Genomic DNA, 6,026 nt, shown 5'->3' with positions numbered 1-6,026 from the left:
GGTGAGATGATCCGGCACGGTGGCTTATTAAACCAAAAAAAAAAAATCCGCTGCTGTCGAGTTGATACCCACACATAGCGGCCCTATAGTGGCTAATGAAGGGCCCAGCAAATGTCGCCAATATCATAGCCAAATAGCTGCTAGTCCCTTTGTACGATGTATTACAGAAATAATAGCAACTAACATAATTTAGTGCTTAATATTAAATTAATAGCACTCTTACACGCAGGGACTTTTCCTTAATGCTTTACAAATATTCATTCATGTAACTCACCCAAAACCTTAGGAAATAGGTACCATTATCATCCTCATTTTCAGAAAAGGAAACTGAGGCCCAGAGAGGCTAAATGACTTGCCCCTGGTCATATAACTAGCAAAGAGCAGAGTGGGGACTTGAACCCTGTGGGAACTGGTTCCAGGCATAAAGCTTTCATCCGTAGGCCCTTCTGCCTCCGAGACAGAAAGGAAATGAGTTTCTGTCTAGGCCTGGAGCTAGTCACTGAGTTCTTGCTGACTAAAGGTATTTCACCTCGAAATGCCAAAGTTTCTTCATCTGTGAAGTAACTTTTTGTCGTTGCAAAAAAACTGTATATAACACATTTGCCAATTCGACATTTTTTTACATGTACAATTCAGCAATACCAGTTACATTAATCATGTTGTACAGTCATCACCATGGCCAAGTTCTCCATCCCCATGAACGATACTTACTGTTTCCTAAGCAATGACTCACCCTTTCCCTTCTCGCCCCCACCAACCACTAATAAACGTTGGTCTTTATACATTTGCCTATCCTAGACATTTCATATAAGTGGTAGCATACAATATTTGTCCTTTTGTGATTGACTTATGTGAAGTGAGTTTTTTTTTTTTTTTTTTTTTTTGGTATTTTTGGTGAAAGTACACACAGCCAAAGAGGTTCCCATTAAACAGTTTCTACACATCACGTTCAGTGACATTGGTCGTATTCTTCACGTCGTGTCAGCAGTCTCATTATTTCCATTCTAGTTGTTCCATTCTCATCAACTTAGTCTCACTTTCCTCTAACCCTCTCATCCATGTTTTAGAGTAACTGCTGACCATTTGGTCTCATACAGATAATTTTTTAAAAGAGCACAGTACTCAATGATGATAGTCTTTACTTGTTGAGCTAACGGGCTATTTAGTTGAGGTGACTTCAGGGGGTAGTTTCAGTTCAAGGTTTAAAGAGTGTCTCAGGGCAATAGTCTCAGGGTTTCCTCCAGTCTCAAAGGGTCCAGTATGTCTGGATTCTTTGAGAATTTGTAGTTCTAGTCCACATTTTTCCCCTTTCTATCAGGATCCATCTATTGAAACCCTGATCAGAATGTTCGGTAATGGTAGCTGGGCAGCCGCTAGTTCTTCTGGTCTCGTGGTTCATGGAGACAGTTGGTCCTGTGGTCTGGTTCCTTCTCTGAGTGTTAGGTTTCCTTCTCTCTCTTTTGCTCTGGACAAGAGTCCAATTGTTGTGTCTTAGATGGCCGCTCGCAAACTTTTAAGACCCCAGACACTACTCACCAAAGGTAAATTTTACAAACCATAGTATGCCAACTGACCTTTTTGACTAAAGGTATTTCACCTCAAAATGCCAAAGTTTCTTTATCTGTGAAGTGACTTTTTGTTGTTGCAAAAAAAATGTATATAACACAACATTTGCCCGAAGTGTGAAGTGTGTTTTTGATGTGATGATGCATTCATTGGTTCATTTAACATCATACTGGACACTTACTATGTGTCAAGCACTATTGTAGACACAACACTGTAGATATTGCAATATGCAAAAGAAACAATCTATGCCCTTATAGAGATGACAGTGTGGTTGGGGAAACAGATTGTAAAATTAATAAGTAAATTCTATATACTTACGTGTATGTGGGAGCCCCAATGGCCCAATGGCTAAGAGCTCGACTACTAACCAAAAGGTCGGCAGTTTGAATCCGCTAATTGCTCCTTGGTAACCCTATGGGGCAGTTCTACACTTGCTAAAGTTGTCTATACTTGCTACCTCCATGTTTTCCCCTACTTCCAAAAAAAAAAAAAGACCAAACCCATTGCTGTTGGGTCAATTCTGACTCATAGCGACCCTATAGTCAGAGTAGAACTGCCCCATAAGGCTTCCAAGGAGCAGCTGGTGAATTTGAACTGCCAACCTTTTGGTTAGCAGCCATAGCTCTTAACCACAGCACCACCACCCATCTGTCAGTTTGTCCTACTATGGTCGCTCTGAGTTGGAATCGACTTGACAGCAACGGGTTAATCTATACGGGGTTAGATCTCCAGGTCCTTTCTCCCTTGGAGCCACTTGTGGGTTTGAACCACCCACCTTTTGGTTGGCAGCCAGCGTTCCTTGATAGCACTTTAGAGAAGTGTGAAGTAGGGAAAAGAAATGAGGGAGTGTGTGTGGAAGGGGTGAGGCACTGAAATTATAAACAAGGCACCCAGGGAAAGCCTTGTAGAGAAGGTGACATTTGAGCAAAGACTTGAAGGAAGTAGGGAAGTGAGCAAAGAAATTATTTGTATCCAGGCAAAGCGAACAGCTGGTGTAAAGTGTGGAGGCCAGTGTGGCTGGAGCCCAGGGGAGCCAGAGGGAGAGGAGATGAGGACAGAGAAGGTGTGCAGGCAGGGACTGTGCCTTTACCCTGAGAGAGATGGAGACACAGGAGGGCTCTGAGCAGAGGAGGGATGTGACCTGACTCAGGTGTTCATGGGGCCCCTCTGGCTGCGTGTGGGAGAACAGACAATAGGGGATAGAAGCAGGGAGCCAGTGATGGTCCATGTGAGAGAGGACAAGAATGGATGAGTTCACCCAAGGGAGCGAGTGCTGGTAGAGCATAGAGGTGGTTCAAAGACTGAGCTCTGAAGGGAAAAAGAAGAAAACCAAAGACACAGGGAAAGATTAGCCCAAAGGACTACTGGACCACAGCTACCGCAGCCTCCACCAGACTGAGTCCAGCACAACTAGATGGTGCCCGGCTACCACCACAGACTGCTCTGACAGGGATCACAATAGATGGTCCTGGACAGAGCTGGAGAAAAATGTAGAACAAAATTCTAACTCACAAAAAAAGACCAGACTTAATGGTCTGACAGAGAGTGGAGAAACCCCGAGAGTATGGCCCCCGGACACCTTTTTACCTCAGTCATGAAGTCACTCCTGAGATTCACCCTTCAACCAAAGATTAGACAAGGCCCATAAAATAAAACGAGACTAAGCAGGCACACCACCCCCCAGGGGCAAGAACTAGAAGGCAGGAGGGGACAGGAAAGCTGGTAACAGGGAACCCAAGGTCGAGAAGGGAGGGTGTTGAGATGTTGTGGGTTGGCAATCCATGTCACAAAGCAATATGTGTATTAATTGTTTAATGAGAAACTAGTTCGTTCTGTAAACCTTCATCTAAAGTACAATTAAAAAAAAAAATGTTCGACCCCCAGAAAGCTGGAGACTTCCAATTAAATTTCAGTTAAAATCATAAAATTATGATAGAAAAAAGGATAAAAAGACTGAGCTCTGACAGGGAGCCACCAGGGAGATGGAGGACCCTAGAGGGTGTGGTTTCCAGGAAGCCAGGTGAAGAAAACTGTCCTTGGAGAGAGGTGACCAGTCTTGTGAGATGCTGCTGACAGGTCAAGCCATGTGAGGACTGAGCAGTGACCATTGGCTTAGCATCAGTGACCGCGACAAGAGCACTGGGTTACAACCAAAGAGGCAAAACCTGATCGTTGTTGTTCGCTGCTGAGTTGGCTCCAATTCATGGCCACCTGTGTGCAACAGAACGAAACATTGCCTGGGCCTCTGCCATCTTCACAGTCACTGGTATGCTCGAGTCCATTGTGGCCGCTGTGTATTCTGAGTGCCTTCTAGCCTAGGGGCTCATCTTCCAGCACTATATTGGAAAATATTCTGTTGTGATTATTCATGGGCTAATTTTCAGAAGTAGATTTCCAGGCCTTTCTTCATGGTCTGCTGAAGCCCGTTCATCATGGGTGACCCAGCTGGTATTTGAAATACCAGGGGCATAGCTTCCATCATCACAGCAACACCCAAGCCACCATAGTAGGACAAACTGACAGATGGGCAGTGGTGCAGTGGTTAAGAGTTATGGCTGCTAACCAAAAGGTTGGCAGTTCAGATCCATCAGCTGCTCCTCGGAAACCTTATGGGGCAGTTCTCCTCTGACTATAGGGTTTCTATGAGTCGGAATTGACTGATGATAGCTTTTTTTATTTGTTTGTTTTTTTGGAAGTAGGAGAAAACATGGAGGTAGCACGTGTAGACAACTTTTCTGAGAAGTTTTACCATAAGGAGGAGGAAAGGAATGAGGCCGTAGCCGGAAGGGTAGGTGGAGTCAAGAGAGGGTTTGTTTTAGGGAGAAATGACTGTGTATGGGGGCTGATGGGCTGATCCAGTACAGAGGGGAGCTGAAGGTGCAGCAGGGAGAGGAGAGAACTGTGGGGACCTGGCCTGTAGTAGGCGGGAGTGGGAAGGGGGCCGATGTAGACAGGGGCAGCCCTAGTGGGAAAGCCAGTGTGTGGGCGCAGGCACAGGTGGGTGGAAGATGGGGTGGCAGGGGCCTGTGGAAGTTCGAGTCTCATTGCTTGTATTCATTTTTCCAAATTAAGAAGCAAGGTTGTCAGAAGAGAGTGAAGAAGGGGAAGGAGGTGTTAGGAATAGAGGGGAGAGGAGAAGGTGTGAAATTGTTGTAGAAGAGATGGAGAGTAAGTGCCCAAGAGAAATGTTACATGGGCAGCATTGAGGACCCACCTGAAGGTCATGTTCACACATTTGAAGTAGACCAGACAGTGGGCTTGAGTTCTGTTCTCTAGCAATCTTAACCTGGGTGGGTACAGGCATGAAGTAAGTATAGGGTTGAATTTAACCTGGGTCAAGTGTAGGAGGAAGATGAGGGGACAAGGGTGTTGAGGGTGTGTGCAAAGAATGTTTATAATGATTAACCACGAAATTCAAGCTGGGTAAGGAAAAAATAGGAGCCCTGATGGCGTAGTGGTTAAGAACTCGGCTGCCACCCAAAAGGTCAGCTGTTCAAATCCACCAGCCACTCCTTGGAAACCCTATGGGGTGATCTATAGGGTCGCTATGACTTGGTCTGCACTCGATGGCAACAGGTTTTTGGTTAAGGAAGAAATGGAGCCTCAGTGGTGCAGGGGTTAAAGTGCTCTGCCGCTAACAAAAAGGTCAGCCTCTCAAACCTACTGGCCACGCTTCAGGAGAAAGATGTGGCAGTCCGCTTCCATAACGATTACAACCTTGGAAGCCCTATGGGGCAGATCTACCTGTCCTATAGGGTCACCATGTGTCAGAATTGGCTTTAGGGCAGTGGGTTTGGTTTTGTTGGTTTTAAGGAAGAAATCCTTCACCTGCATGTCAGTTTGTTGTACTGTGGTGGTTTGCGTGTTGCTATGATGCTGGAAACTATGCTTCTGGTATTTTACAGGGTCACTCATGGTGGACAGGTTTCAGCAGAGCTTCCAGACTAAGACCAGGAAGAAAGGCCTGGTAATCTACTTCCAAAAATTAGCCGATATAAATCTTATGGATCACAGCTGAACATTGTCCCACTAGCTTTCTTTAGATACATCATCAAGTGGGATCAATTGTTAGATAGGAGGACATTGTGTTCCTGAAGCAGAGGGCCCATGAGGTGCTAAAAGACCTTAGTGAGATGAATTGGCACAGTAGCCAGAAAGATGGTCATGAATATGCTGTCGATTGTGAGAATGATGCAGGACCAGGTAACGTCATGGTCAGGCCAAGGGGCTTTTGTCCCTGGGCGGGAAATAGGAGGTGGCCGGGATGAATTGACCTCTCTTTCCCGTGGAGCCAGGCGGCAGGAGATGGGTGCCCGGTTTTCGCATTCGTGGCGGTCCCCAAGTGGCCCACGGACCTGGGAGCGTCGCGGTCAAGCCGGCAGGGCCTTGCGTCTCTGGAGGCGGGGTAGGGCGGCCAGCTGCTCTGACCTCGCTGACCCCTCTCGACCTGCAGGACGCCA

Source organism: Loxodonta africana, chromosome 11, assembly GCF_030014295.1.
Source record: "Loxodonta africana isolate mLoxAfr1 chromosome 11, mLoxAfr1.hap2, whole genome shotgun sequence".
NCBI lineage: Eukaryota > Metazoa > Chordata > Mammalia > Proboscidea > Elephantidae > Loxodonta > Loxodonta africana.
Note: the sequence above shows the minus strand (reverse complement) of the source record.